The 15,652-nt window shown below is 43.4% G+C and overlaps 1 protein-coding gene across 1 annotated transcript in view; it reads right to left on the bottom strand.

The window, feature by feature from the left end:
* grin2ca (glutamate receptor, ionotropic, N-methyl D-aspartate 2Ca) overlaps positions 1-15,399 on the bottom strand; it is a 49,520-nt gene extending 34,121 nt beyond the window's left edge. Inside the window, exon 1 of the mRNA XM_019889757.1 lies at positions 14,380-15,399. The gene's annotated coding sequence lies outside the window, so the exon portion shown is untranslated. The remainder of the gene's footprint in view (positions 1-14,379) is intronic.
* Between the last annotated feature and the right edge of the window lie 253 nt (positions 15,400-15,652).

Consider the following 15,652-nt stretch of genomic DNA (forward strand, 5'->3'; position numbering starts at 1 on the left):
AAAATCTCGCAACTTTTGAAGGTCAACGTGAAATTTCTTTCATGATAAAAAGTCAATCTCATTAAAATACTTTGTATTTATTATATTTATATTTTTTCCAAGAATAGTGAGGGTAATCAAAAATTCAAGCTGTAATTTGTCAGGATACAAAGATTCTCTACGACTTCAATGCAATTTCTCTTTAACAAGTACAGATTTGAAGTCCTATTTTTTTCAAACAAAATGCTGCCAACTTTTACTTGAACAAAGACGCATTTTGTCGGTGTAAAAAGTCGCAATCTTTTGGGGATACAATCATGTCTTTCCACGATCGTAATCGGATTCAAGTCCAATTATGACATTTTAACAGGAGAATTTCAAAAGTTACAACTTGATTCACTGTAATATTGCTACAGCTCACGGACCCTTACTATCGCCGATACCAAACACTTCGGTTTCTTTCCCCGTTGGTAGCTGCAAATTTGAATTTCTCCCCTGAGACAGCCAAGTTGGCCTCTCAGCTAATCCGAGCTCTTTGTGTGACCTTGCTAAAGGACTGGATTTTCCAGCGTTAACTGAATTTATTGCTTCCAAAACTTGTCATGCGTCGCCGTCACAGAAGACGACACCGGCAGAAGGAGCGTCCTGCCGACATTGTTGCCACCTTTTGTCAAAGGTGTCAAAGTGGCACTGGGAGGACCTGCAGGCGCATCGCATGCCGGTTCCCCCGCCAGGGAGATCTGATCTAGCATGTGACGGCGTCCCACTGTGGTGACTATATCGTAATCCCTCGGTAATCCCCGTCAGGCTTGATTGTAGGGTATAAATTTATCAGATTTGGCATGCGCACGCGGTTGCATGGAGGCGCCGAAGTGTGGTGCCATGTTGTGTCGCAACAAGTCAGGAAGAAGCACTTACAGGAGGAGAGGAGGAGCAGCGTAATTCAGAGCAAGAAGCAGAAAAGGCCCCCAACTAAACTCCAGAGATAGCAAAGACAATATTTTGCCTCAGATTATTGTCGTAAAATCTGTTCATACGGAATACGTTGCTGCTACGTGTGTGTTAAAGGAGCAGTTGTCGGATGCTAATATCATTAGCTTGTGCGTTTGCATTAAACTCGTGGACTTTTGTGAGACGAAATGATATCGTTTTATTGATCATTTTGGTGTTCTAATATACAGTGGTACCTCGATTTACGAGTGACTCGGCATAGGAGTCTTTCAAGAAACCGTACGAGCTGTTTCTTGGTCATTTTTTGGTCTTAAATTATGAGCAAAAATTTTGAGTTTTGAGCGGCAGCGTTTTCGGCAAATGGTGAATAATTTTTCAACTGAGGGCAATTGCTTGCTTCATGCTGCTCATTGTCACTTTCAGCAGGAAATTAATGGAAAAAAAAATCAAACAAAGAGAATCACGTGTGTGTTCAGCCAAATAGTCGGCCTCGCTGTCAGGTGAATGTGCGCTTAATGCTAACATGCTAAATGGCTAATCAAACTTGCATCAATCTCAATGTTGAGGGGTTCCACCTTGAAGCAACAGATATTTGATCACACTAAGGTGCAGCAACACGTTTATGCTAACAATATAGCAACACTCACAAGCATATGCATATTCTTTATCCTGTGCAAAAAAAAAAAGTAATTAGCTTATTGAGCAGCTGTAACCATCTTCATGTATAACGCCACACCAAAAGGAGCCGAACACATGACGCAAAAACTGTTTGATCTTTTCATTCTGTTGAATTATGCTTTTCCAATACAGTAGTGTGCTACTTTTGTATATTGCGAATTTTCACCTGTTGCAGGTCGGTCTGTAACGTACTGTATTCCTCGCGATAAACGGGGGCTCACTGTCGCACAAGTTAAAAAAAAAAAAAAAATTATAATAATAATTGTCCGTCAAAGTCAACTGTAATTATTGGCCAACGCGTGCGTGGTGACGATGAGCTCCTGTCACCGAGTTATTGATGACTCGTTTCCCGTTTGGTTTAATTCTGAATCCTCCGTCGTGTTCGACCTTCACGTGTCTGCCTCAGCTGTTTGGCCGTCTTGATTGAGCGCGTGCAAGGTCGGGAGCCTTTTAAGTATTTGCGCCACGTAGCACGCTCGCCCGTCAAAGGCATTAACCCCCCAAACTATTCTCGTGCTGTCGCAGCTGAAACGTGGATAATGTCATTGCACAGAACCTTCTTGTTTCCCCACTGTGTCCACCTGTCCATCACAACATACGTCCAAAGCCAATTTCACAAGCTAAAAAAAAAAAAAAACTCCCCCTGCCCCCCCCCGGACCCCCCCAAAAAAAAAATAACGACTCAAGAAGCCGTGTCCCAAAAGAGTGTTTAATACATCTAAAATTTTGCTGTCACAGGTCATGAACAATGAAAATTCAGCCTCCAAAGCCAGTTTCACTTTGCAGCATGCCATTGGTAGACGGGTTTGAAATGAATAGTCTTAAGACGGTTCTTTTGCTAAAGATTTTGCCGTCACGCGCTGTGAACAAAAATTATGGCTCAATAGTGGCCAAGGAATGTTGAGAAAATTCAGCCCTGTAAGCCAGTTTCGCTTATTTACATGAAGTTTGGGAGGTATATCTACTATGAATAGACCCGCAAAAAAAGTCTCAAAAAGCCATACCATGAAAAAAAAAGAGATTTAATTGTGTGCCGTGATCTCAAAACTTTTTAAAGAAAAATAACTAATGTTCACAAATACAAAGATGTATTTTGTCACAGGAAAAAAAAAGGTCATTTTTACAAACAAAAAAGACATTTTGGCAGAATGAAAAAAAATGGAATCTTGAGAGAATAATTGTACTTTTTCAAGGGAAAAAAAGTCAAACTACAGGGGTTAGAGTCTAAGACTGTTGGGATGAAAAACAAATCTAACAAGAATTCAATTACATTTTTTAAAGAAAAAAAATCGTTAAAGACGTTTGGTCAGAGAAAGAGGAGAAATGACAAAGATTTTTTTTTTTTTCCGAGAAAAGTAATTGTCTTTACAAGAAAAAAGGACGTATCGGGTTGGAATAATAAGTCGTAATCTTATCAGAATCAAATTGTATAAAGATTGTCATCTTCACAAATTTATTTTTCATATTTAAATTGGAGTTAATGGTGGGGGGAGTCAGATTTTTCAAATTGCATCTTTAGTCTTGTAATCAAATGCCTTTTATTCTCAGAAAGACACCTTTATTCCTCCTCCCGCTTCCCCCTCCCCCAAAAATGGGACGCGAGTATATTCTGGAAAATTTATTCTAAAAAAAAAAAAAAAAAAAGGACTTCATTCTTGGAATCACATTTCTTCCTTTTCCGACTTCAATCACATCAGAGCTTTTCATTGTCTCAAACCAAACATAGTAATTGCTTTATTAAGTGTTTTATCCGTGTGCCGGTCCCTACAAAATAGTTTATAGCAAAGTATTTTGCTCACTACCAAGCTACAGCTGGCGAGATCCTAAAAAAAAAAAAACATTCACGTAGCCTGACAAGGAGATCAAAAGTCAGCCGGGGACATCCCTTTTTGAAAGCCGAGATGCATGACCAGCGGCGGGCCGGCGTGGACTCGCCATTTTGTTGAGCATGAACTCGGGACCGAAATAGATGGAAGTCGTCGCTCGGTTGTGCTTTCATCTCACTCGCCTGCCGCGTAAATTTCATGCTTTGACAGCAAGCGACACTTCATGAAAGTCAGCGTCTTTAAATGTACAAATTGGAGAAGAAAAAAAAAAAAAACCTACCGGAGATTGAGGGTGTGCTGTTCGGCTGAGGAAACAAATTTCCTCTTTATTTGTGCATGAAAGCCAAACTGGAGTTGACACTGAATATTGAAAACCAACAAGCTTGTGTCCTTTTAAAAATGCTAAATATAGGAAGGGCAAAAGGTCGTTTCCTTGAAGAGATGGATCATTTCGAAGTTTCCTGTCACTGTCCTGACACGAATGCAAATTTTCCCACTTTTTTAAGTATTTATTTATTTATTTATTTATTTTTGAGTGATCTAATCCTTCTTAGTTGTAATTATATTTGGCTTATTTGATGTTGATCCAATCTGTCCTCGAGGCAAAGTTAAATTGAGCGACAAGGGGACAAAGCAGACTGACAGAAACATTTTTTTTTTTTTTTTTGGAAAAGCTCATTTCAAGTAGTATATTTGGATCTCATATACAGCTCACCCCCGTTCCTTTTTTTGTTACGTCGGAATCAAGGTCAAATTGGCACTGGTAACTCTTCTTTTGATTTCATTACAGTATTCCAATATAAACATTTCTTTGTCGGAAATTATCACATGTTCAAATTTGGTCGACAAAATCTCAAGGACAAGTCGGATGGCTAGAAATGGCCCAAGTGTCCCCAACCCTTTCACGCACCTTGTAACCCGATAACGTGATAAGCTGTCCACTGCAGTAACCGCTGTCCCGAAAAGGGTTAAAATGGTCAGTTTAGACTCAACTTCCTGTTTCTCTCCAAGCATGACTTCGTGAGACTTCTCGGGCTGAATTTTCAAATACAACAGTCGTTGAATTTACCTTTTCAAAATAAAACGTTCACCTGTGACAGTATAACGATTCATTGGCTTACAGTGCTTCAGTCTTGCCACTGTCTAAATGACTAAAGCACATGTGTATGAATACGGCCAACACATACAGTGGTACCTCGACCTACGAAATTAATACGTTGTGGAAGAAATTTCTTAACTAGCAAATTTTGTAAGTAGAGATGCATTTTCCATGTAAATGCCCTAATCCGTTCCAAGCCCCCGCAAAATTCAGACATAAATGTTTTATGAAGCATAAACATGTTGTGTTCAGGAAACTCGGAGCTGCGGGGGAGCAGCCCATATTGTATTTTTACCTTTCGTATCTTGAAATTTCTTTCGTAAAAAGAGGCAATATTTTCCTGTTGAGTTTCAAAACTTGAAAATTTCGTATGAAGAGACGTTCGTAAGGTGCCCCCCCCCCCCCGTGTTCCCCCCCCCCCCCCATCCCCTTTGGAAAAGTGACACGGCAAAAGGTACTTTGCCGCGCATCAGATTGCGTGCGCTCCCGCGTCAGTGCTTTGAATAAAGACGGGTTGAGAAAATGTAATCAGAGGACACGTTCGCTCATGTTGCTTCCATTTCGCGTCGAAGCGAAGGGAGCAGCAAATATTGTCTCGTCCGTTCGAAGCGCGTCGATAAAGACTGAAGGGAAAATGACTGCTGAGGTTTTTATACTGTGATGTATATTCATTGAGCTGGAAGAACTACTGATAGCTGGACTTTCTGATAAACTGGACGGGCAAGATATCAGCCCGCGTGTTATCTACTGGCGTAAATGGAACATCTTTGATGAGGTGAATATGCTTTCGTATGGAGAGAAGCACAAATCTTCCCGCTGGAAATGTGCATTAGACTAAGTGAGGAGAAGATGATCAGAGCGTGGCTTCAAATATTTTAGTTTGGGCCCGAGAAATTCAGTGGATATGTCTTCTACTCTAAAGATGAACACAATCTGACATTGGTCGACCTCCGATTAGTTCAGGGAAATTAATAACGCCTAAAAGAAATTGCTTATTGCAGGTAAACATTTCAGCCAGTTTGTTTTATAGCAAGCCGTCAAACTCAAATTCCTTGCAATTTAGCACCCGTCTATACAGATAATTCCAATTTAGTAGCAATCAGACATGATATCTTAGAGAAGTTAATCTCGGAAGCGAAACAGCTCAATTCACCCCAAAAGGGCCGCTTCAAACCGACATGGCAGACTTCCCGTGTCTTTTAACACACGTGGCTTCTCCAGACTTTTTGGTGGGTCTATTCATGATAGAAAAGTTTACCAAATATCACGGAGCCATGTGAAACTGGCTGAATTAAAAAAAATAATTCTCAGGGGTGGCACTGATCCTAAAATGGCGACCTCAAACTAAAATGACAGACTCTACTTCCTGTGTCTTTTCAGGTCTGATTTCCTGAGGATTTTTTTTTTTTGGTGGCAAATCGACTCATGATAGACATGTCTACCAAATGTCCGAGTGATTTGTGAAACTGGCTTCAGGGGCTCCAATGCACTGAGCAATGCGGCCGAACTTGACTGAACCGACTCGTGCAGTGTGCGGTGTTGGGCAAATAGCTTTCCAAGAGTGGCCGAAGGTTAACATGTTTTTGTGGGTCATTAAGAGTAATATAGTACAAAATCCAGGATGCAGGGCCACAGATTCCTGTCGTAGCGTTTCACCAGATGCGTAGGGCTCAATCACCCAGTGCGTGCGGGTGAATCGCCTTTTGGTTTGGTCCATTCCAGGCCGATTCAATCGCATCGCACGGTGTGTGAGACGGGCCTAAGGGGCGTGGCCTAGTGTGTGATATCATAAGCTGGAGTCAAAGTCACATCTTGTAAGAGTTCTCCTTTTGTATTTGTCGGTTTGTGCAAAAAGGATGGCTTTGGCTGTCCTTGCCCACACGCAAAGGGCATTACAGTAAGGCATTAATTGCTCCTTTTTTTTTTTCTTCGACCAATTTTTTTTTTTCATACCACGCGTGCCTCGCCAGGGTCATTCGCCAGCTCCTAAGAGCCCCACTGACACATAATGCCGATCAAGTGTCCTTCGTTGAGTCTGTGTTTACATGTACGACTCTGCTCCTAATCTGCTTCAATGCAGAGCTAATTAACTGATCTGCGAAGCGTTTTGATTACGCGAGTGTGTGTGTGTGTTGGCACGCGCTCGTAGCTGCAGCTTCTCTGCCAGGGTTAGAATCGCCCCAAAGTATTTGCGGTGCAGCGCAGCCGACTTCCCGCTGCTTTGCTATTTAGCTAGAGGGTCGACTCCCCTTACAATCGGACAGCATAAAAGTCCCTCCCGGTTCATCCCTGCGTATCTCTCACCGCGCTAATCACGGCCGTCTTATCTTATGTGTTCTTAATTCATTAGAACACCGAACACCAGCGAGGGGCCACTTCGCGCTTTTAATCAAACCCATTAAGACATCAGCAAGGGGTGCCTCGGCTGTGACACGGAAAGCGGGACTTTTATTTGCCGTGCCTCGTCATTAACGAGACAAGATGTGATTTAGTGTTATTGGATGAAAGCCTGACCTGGCGGAAATATCGCCAAATATGATTTTTACGAGTGCTAATAAAGGCTCGCGATGTGCACACGTGCGGCAGTGGGGGGTTTGTTCCTGTAAATATTCATTCAATTCCTTTGAAGGGTACTCGGGCCTTTGCAGGAATCGACAGCGTGCGGCGGGGGGGGGGGTTCTGCATTTGCCACGGAAAGTAGCCGACTGCAAAGTGTGAGAGTGAACGACAAAAGAAAGAAGAGCGGTTGTAAACACCTCTCTTTAGCCAGACCTTTCAGCAAGACATGATTACATTTTTTTTTTTCTTGAATTAACTGTACACCGGTTGTCCGGGCCACTTTGCACCACATGTCATTTAGTGGTGTAGCACCAAGATCAGTGCAAAACTAGCGATAATTAAAAAGTGGCAAGGTAAGAACAGCAAACGATGGAGTAACTAAGACAGGTGTGTCAAAATCATTTTTGTTGTGGGCCACATTTTAGTAACCCTTTCCCTTCGAGAGCCATTATGACTGAAACCATGTAAAAAAGTCAATACTGGTTTATTCAACTATTGCTAAGTTACTGCAATGAGGGGTTTAGGAACAAGAAAATGCTTACAATATGTCTCTTATTTACTACACGTAGGAATTTTTAAATTTTGGTCAAGATTTTAGCAAACATCATTGAAGTTGACATGTTTGATTTGCTTTCGTGGGCCATACAATAAAGGCTCGCGATGTGCACACGTGCGACAGTGGGGGGTTGGTCCTGTAAATATTCATTTCATTCCTTTGAAGGGTACTCGGGCTTTTGCAGGAATCGACAGCATGCGTTTCTTTTTTTTTCTGCATTTGACACTGAAAGTAGCCGACTGCAAAGTGTGAGAGCGAATGACAAAAGAAAGAACACCTCTCTTTAGCCAGACGTTTCAGCAAGACATGATTACATTTTTTTTTTTTGCAGGTGACAAGACATGAGACATGAAAAAAGGACGAGAGTTTACCAAGAGTCACCCAAACACAAATAGACAAACGGGACAACGAGGCACACCTGCACAAGACACGAGTGCACGGGGAGAGCCGATTGGCTGACATCTTGAATTAACTGCACACCGGTGGCTTGGGCCAATTTGCCGCACAGGTCATTTAGTGGTGTAGCACCAAGATCAGTGCAAAATTAGCGATAACTGAAAAGTGGCAAGGTAAGAACACCAAACGATGGAGAAACTAAGACGTGTGTCAAACTCATTTTTGTCATGAGACACATTTTAGTTACCGTATTTTCACGACCATTCGGCGCACCGTACTTGATTTTCGGATTTAGTGGCACACCTGGTGTTTGGGGTAGTAAAAAGTGAACATCGAGCCCCGATTAAAAGGTTTCTTTTAGGATTTTACCGTTCCGGTGGGAAATGGAAGAGCTGGACCAAGCAGTTCTGATCTGCGGACGAGACAGAATCAGCATCTCTGAAATGCCAAGGCAGTTAGAGGGCTTTCGTTCTGCTTTTTATTGCCATTCTTTCTCTGGAATCCCAACGGCACGCCGTTATATGACAGATATCTCAGCGGAGCCGTCCAAACATTATTGTCTCCATTCAAGGACACGGTTGTACTTTATTTATCCATTTTACTATGTACTCACGCGACTGGTACCTGCGAGGGGTGTGCCTTTAGCGTCCTCTTACGCACCCACCCTTCACTCATTGGCCGACTTCCGCATGCCTGTCGTCACTCACGTCCACCTTTTCTCTATATAAACAGCGTGTCGGCCAGAGGTGCTCTTAGTCAGGCTTTGGAACTCGGCGCATACATAACACGCACCGCATTATATGTCCATTTTGGAGAAAATTTAAGACTTTTAATGGCGCCTTATAGTTGTGAAAATACGGTACCTTTTCCCTTGGAGAGCCATTAGGACTCAAACCATATAAAAAAAGTCAATAACGGTTTATTCAACTATTGCTAAGTTACTGTAATGAGGGGTTTGGGAATGAGAAAATGCTTACAATATGCCTCTTATTTACTACACGTAGGAATTTTAAATTTTGGTCGAGATTTTAGCAAGCATCTTGCAGCCCACTGTTCAAACGGCCGCCTGCGAAATTGAGTTTAATACGGAGCTCCCGTCTGAGGGATTTCCTCTCTAAATTTCAAAGCCGATTTCCACCTGACTTGGTGCGGTTGAATTTATTTTGGGACAAATCTGGTTGACGTCATCGCGCTTAAATATACGCCCTTCTCAACAATGAATGATAATTTACTTTTGAAGGACTTCCTGGGACGTTTTTTTTGTCCTCGCAAAAATGGGCCTTCTGGGCCGCTTTGAATTTGACAAATGCAACAGAGGGAGGGCTCAATGGGAGTACGAACGAATCTGAAGGAAGTTTGGTTTTCAGTCGTGAGTTGCTGCATTTATCATCACACACACACACACACACACACACACACACACACACACACACACACACACGCTTTGGTCAAACTGTGACTTATTCGAGTTTTATGGCAAGTCAACTTCATCGCGATGCTCGGCGTGCACATGAAATAACAAAATATACTTTATTTCACTGTAGTATTTTTTGACTGCCTAGTACATGTGGTTCAAATCTGGTAGCATTCGGACTAAACCTCGAGGGCAAATTCTTTCAAGTGTTTGAAGGTCATCTGGAAATATCCAAAAAGACCCTCAAGTATGCACTTCAAACCAACATGGCAAAGTTCAAGTGGGTTGTGCATGTTAGTTATACATATATATATGTAACGTCACATGTATATTTATTTTTGGTGGATCTTCTAGTGATTGACATGTCTACCACGTTTCACATTTGGGACAGATTTTTGCCCAAATTCCAAGTAGCACTACCCAGCCAATTGTGTTTTGAGTGTAATAGTGAAATGGTGGCTCGAGGTCAAGATGGGTGATTTCCTGTTAAATTTCAGGCGTGGACTGTTGAGGCTTTTTTTGGTGCATTTCTTCACGATTGACATGCGTCCCAGATTTCATGCTGCCAAGTGAAACTGGCTTTGGCGGCTCAATTCCAAAAAAAAAAATTTTTCTGAGGGGTGATCCTGAAACATTTTTGAGGATAATCCTCTCATGACTTTAAAATGGAAGCTTCGAGGCCAAATGTTGGACTTCCTCTTCATGAGACTTTTTTTTTTTGTGTGAATTTCCTCATGATATTCATGCTAACTAAATTCCATGTTGTGAAGTCAAACTGTTTTCAAGGTTGAATTTTCCTGAATGTCTGCTTTGACCCTAACTTGGGCGCTACAAATTAAAACGGCAGACTTCTGTGTCTTCTCAGGCACAGCGTCTTGAGAATTTCTTTTGTGGGCGAACTCGCCGAGTTTCATGGTGAAGTCAAAATGGCTTCAGGGGGTGAATTTTCAAAAGAATTTGTTGACTGTTTTAATTTGGAAAACTCTAAAAATAGCAGCTTGAAGAAGAAATAAATCGTTAGCCTTAATACATACAAACGACATCATTTCACTTTCTGTTTCTCGAGGAATAAAAATAGATAAATGCCCCCACCCCAAAAAAATAAGTTTCCTGCAGGTTCCAAACTGCTCGAGGCTACGTGTGAAACATTGACGCTGTCCAACGTCTCCCAGCGATGACGCTTGTCCGTTACCCGCCATGACAACGCTCACATGGCCCCAGCCGTGCCGCACGTGCACACATGCTTGGCGTCCAGTACAATGACAAGGATGCCTGTTATCCCCCCCTGCCCCCCACAAACCCTCTCCCCCTCCCCCTCCTTCACTTGCGGCGTGTCAGTTTTGCTTCTCAGCAGGGACGATGCGTTCGAGGAGGTGCGAACGATGCCGTGCTATGAATTTAAATGGGCCGGGAACTCTGGCGTGCCCGTGAGCGCAGCCATAAACTCTGGAGAGGCGAGTGCGAGAAAGCTCCACCTGACACCTGACAATATGACTCCTAGTGTCCCCCGATTGGTGATATCGTCAGGCCCACCAGCCTTAACCCCCCCCGCCCCCCTTCGTTTTTATGAACACGTGACGGTACGCAAGCACTCAAGGTGTCATTTGGAGAGTACCAACTAGATGTATGCTACATCCGACACAAACTTTATTGCCTGCGAAAGACAGTCAAATTTAACGCGTGAAATGTTCGCTGTTAAATCTGTCGGAGCCTTTTGCATCAAATTTGTTCATAGAATCCACAATCTCATATCGGTCTGCGATAGGAACGCGAAAATGCTGCTCGGTCATGTTTTTGGATTTAATGCTAAAGACCGTGAAATAAACCTTTAGATCGTTTCAACGGGCAAATTGTTAAACTCCTATTTCCCGTGTCCATTACTGGTTTTGAAAATTGTCTAAGTGAGTGTCGACAGGGGAAACAAATTATTGCAAAATCACAACATTATTTATGACACATGGCAATCTGACATTTCGGTGCAAATTTGAGCAAGGATCATGGAAGTTGACACACATGATTTGCTTTCGCGGGCCACATAAAATGACGTGGCGGGCCGGATTTGGCCCCCGGGCCTCGAGTTTGACACATGCTCTACAAAACAACCAGTTTGCTATTTCTTAAAAAAAAAATTTAAAAAATACTGTAGTGCAAATGTTCCCTGTTCGGATATGAAAACATTTTCTGAAAAAGCCAACTATGCAAACTAAACTTGTTGATCAGTAAATTTGCCCGATGCACTCAATCAAAACTAAACTCGTCGATCAATAAATTCAGTCGGTTCATCCGTCTTGGTGATCAACTCCCAAAACGCTTTCTGCCTGCCTACGAAAAGCCAGCGAGGCAAACTTGTTGACCGAGAAACATGCTGACCACGAAACTCATTTTCTTTTCGTTCGGACTCCCGAGTTTATCGCCACATCATACGAGAAGCGTCCATCGGTTGCGGTACGTGCAAAGTATTCCGAAACAAACAAACAAAAAAAAAAATTGTCCATCAGCACTGCTGTTGCGCCGCCTTGTAAAGTATGTGTTTGTCTTTACACATCCACATTGTGCGAGATCTAATTACTCAAACGGCGACATGCTTGAAGTAGCGTAATGAAGAGCCATTCGTCACCTGCCGGACTGCCGAGCCACTGTTTACACGCCCCCTTCATACTCAGGTGAAACAAGTCATATTTTATCCCCGGTTCATTATCGGGGTGTCATTTGAGAGTTAGTGTTTCAGATGTTCTGCTTTTTTTGTTTGTTTTGTTTTTTGTTGGATTTTTTTTTTTTTACTTCCACCCCATTTCCACGGAAGCCGGGGAGTATTCGGCTAATAATCTGTGTGGATTTTAACAGGTCAGCGATGTCAGGATCGAATGTAGGACACTAAATTGTTTCATGAAAGAGGGGGGGGGGGGCTGCTGGCTTGAATTATTTTCCTCCTCACGTAAAAAGCTCTTGAGGGTATTGAACCCTCTCAAAAATATCCCCTCCTCACCCCCGTCCTAAAAAAAAGGGTGTCCGAATTGAATTATGTGATTAAAATTGCTCAATTCTGGTCAACCCATTACGAACCGTTTTCCGAATTCTTCTTGTTAGCGCTCTAAAATTCACGAAAGCCTGATTGTTTATTTTTGTCGACTTGGCTGATAGTTTCTTGGATTGATGGTTGTCTCAAGATGCGCCGATCATCTTGGTTGTAAATCTTGAAACCGTGGGAATATTTTATATATTTTTTTAGATGATAATCTGCCAAAACATGATGTTTGTCACGCTCCATTGGGATGGGGCAAAATTTGGACAACAGCCCAATTATCTCATGTGAACCGGGTCAAATGGAACAAGGCCAGTATTGTAATAAAACATATATAATATAAATACAATATAATATAAATACGTACTGTACTGCATTCTAATCGCACAAAACCTGTGAAATGAAAAATAAATTAAGATAAGATAACCTTTATTTGTCCCACACTGGGGAAATTTGCAGTCTACAGCAGCAGAATTGGGGATCGGGGGGGGGCAGAAAAGTAAAAAAAACAAAGTGTTGCATGCACCTGACATTCACTAATATCCTCCATTATCAAAGGGTGGAACAAAAATTTTGACGTGTTCCCCTACTTCAATAATTAATGTGGCACTGGCTTTTTTTGAAGATGAACTCACGCCTTTGACTTTCCCCGTTTTTTTTTTCGTGATGTCCACGGGGAGGGGTACGCTATATATATATATATATTTGACCAGGAGGACATAATTTTCCGCTATTTTCGTCAAGCTTTGTGATTGAGACGATTGAACGCGACCAAAACGAGAAATCCTGCCGAGTGTATTAATAATTATATAATATTTATAATATTTTTTAAACACAATGCAGTCGGACACCACTGGTTACACTAATTCGTTCAAAGTCGGATTCTGTGTCGACTTGGTCTTTTTTTTTTCCGTTAATTTCAGGACTTGTCACGGGTTGTTTGAATTGCTAGCTACCGACCTGTTGTATGAACGGCTGAATTCCTGGCGCGCCTGAAATTCATTCGACCGTGATAGTACAGTTGGGCCAAGAGTTACAACTGGATTTCCGAGATCTCTTTATGTGAAATGTTATGGTGTGTGTTTGCCTTTTCTTAGTAAGAAGCAGATTGCTTTGTTGTTAGCTTTATAGCCTTAGCATTCCCAATCCGCAGATGGCGGGAATATCTTCGTTTTTTTTTTTTTTTTAGTCACTGCTAACAGTTTGAAACACGCACTACTGACATCTACAGGACGTAAGCGGCATGGCAACAACTCAAACACTGTAAACAGTCCACTTGTGTCTTTGAGTTGCTTTCTATAACGTGAACACTCGTTAGCGTTGACTTTCTGACACAAGCAATTTATTTGTCAAATCTTTCAGTGTATGCCCAGATTTAGCAAATTGGTTAACAATTGAGGTCAGTCGATGTTAATTTTTTTTTCCCCCGCACCGCCCCTTAACTAAGCCTTTCGTGTTCAGATTGATCAATCCGGTGACCGACGGCTCCGCTTGACTATCGATTGACGCCGCCGTGTGTTTGTCAGCAGCTACAAGTGCCGGCGCGTACCCTTCAAGCTCCACGGGAAGCTCTCACATCCTGACAAAGTGCCTCTTAAGCGCCGACTGTGCTGCCGTCAATGAGCTGCTCGGGACTGTTTACAATGAGTCATCGATCTACTACTGACCGTATCCGCCTCATCACCAACCGACAAACCCCCCACCGCTAAGTTAAAGCAACAGTTCGTGCACACCTTTCGACACACTCCTGCGGGATGTGTGATTCCCCGCAGAGGAGCCGCATTCCTCCGCCAAGCAATTGACTCCAAAAAAAAAAAAAACTAGACAATTTCCACGTGACTCCTTGCTACTTTATGAAGTGCATCTCTTATCGAGTAGTACAGCTCACAAGGTTCTTACCTGTGTCGGCGATCCACATCCAGCCCGGAACTGTCAGCGCTCATTCCTCTCCTTGATCCTCCGCTTTTTTCTTCCCCTCTTTTTTCTTTTCCGCGCTCCTTCCTCCCGCTTGTTTGAGTCTATTTCAGTAGCAGCAACAGAGGAGCCCGCTGCGACGGCGGCGGCATGGTTTCCAGCATTTTGGCAGAAGGTCACATTATCACTGGCTGCTGAGGAGGAGGGATGGAGGTGGTAGAAAAAGGGAGGGGGGGAAGTGGGAGGGGGCTTGATGATGCGACGTGATGGAGCGATATCAAGAGCGAGCAAATTAACACATGGTGGCTCTTCGCGCTCACTTTTGGCGAAATGTTCCGGTTGGGAAGGTGAGACGTGATGGCCCAGGAAAGCGATTTCAGGTAAAAACGTCCCACAGGGTGCTCAGAGCGTGCAAAAGCCTTTTATTTGAAAGCTGTTTCGCCAGCCTCTGGGAGAATAATAATTCCGGTTTTGGGCTCGGGATCGATGCTTGGAAGGGAAATAAACCTCCAAAGAGCTTGGCGGAAACTTAGCAAAACAAATCCTCCTCCGAGTGGTACTCCGTCTTTCTGGGGGGACACCTGTCCTTCGGAGGTTGATCCTTCAGGGTGACCCCGGTCGTCTTCTTCCTCCAGCCTCCCCTCCTCACCCTCGCCTGGTGCTCCGGCTCCATCAAAGCAAGCCCCAGGCAAGGGAGCCGGACAGATGGCGACGGCGCAGGCGGGCGGGGGGACAGATGTAAGCAAGACCGCCGTCTGAGTTTGGAAAATTCCTTTCAACTGATTTTTTTTTTTTTGTCTTGATGGTTCACTCACTTCCTGTCCCGTGTTTGGTTTCTCTCCTTTCCTCCCACCTGTGCCCCGTTGCCCACCATCAGCGGGGCTCTCGCCGGACACTCCTAAGCGCAAGTGCAGCGCGGCGTGTCACAGGAAGGGCTTGTGAGCTCTAATGATTATGTAGTGAGGATTTATTCTTCGCCCTCCCTTCTACGCTTGCCTCCCCTCCTCTCTGTGCATCAAACCTCCCTCCCTCCCTCCATCCCTTCCTCCCGGACCCTCTGCAACTCCACAGACACTCCCCCCCTCCTCCCTCCCCCCCTCCCATCACCGTCTAATGCGTCATCACAATCTCTTAGTTGCGTTCTGCTACAGGTCTCACTGTAGCTCAGATCAACAGGTTTGCCCTTGACTCGCTCTCTCTCGCTCTCGGACTCTCTGGGAATTGTTCTGTCGGTGTGTGTGACCCATCAAGGTTGGGT

The sequence above is a fragment of the Hippocampus comes genome, unplaced genomic scaffold (genome assembly GCF_001891065.2).
Source record: "Hippocampus comes isolate QL1 unplaced genomic scaffold, H_comes_QL1_v1.1 scaffold326, whole genome shotgun sequence".
NCBI classification, from domain to species: Eukaryota; Metazoa; Chordata; class Actinopteri; order Syngnathiformes; family Syngnathidae; genus Hippocampus; species Hippocampus comes.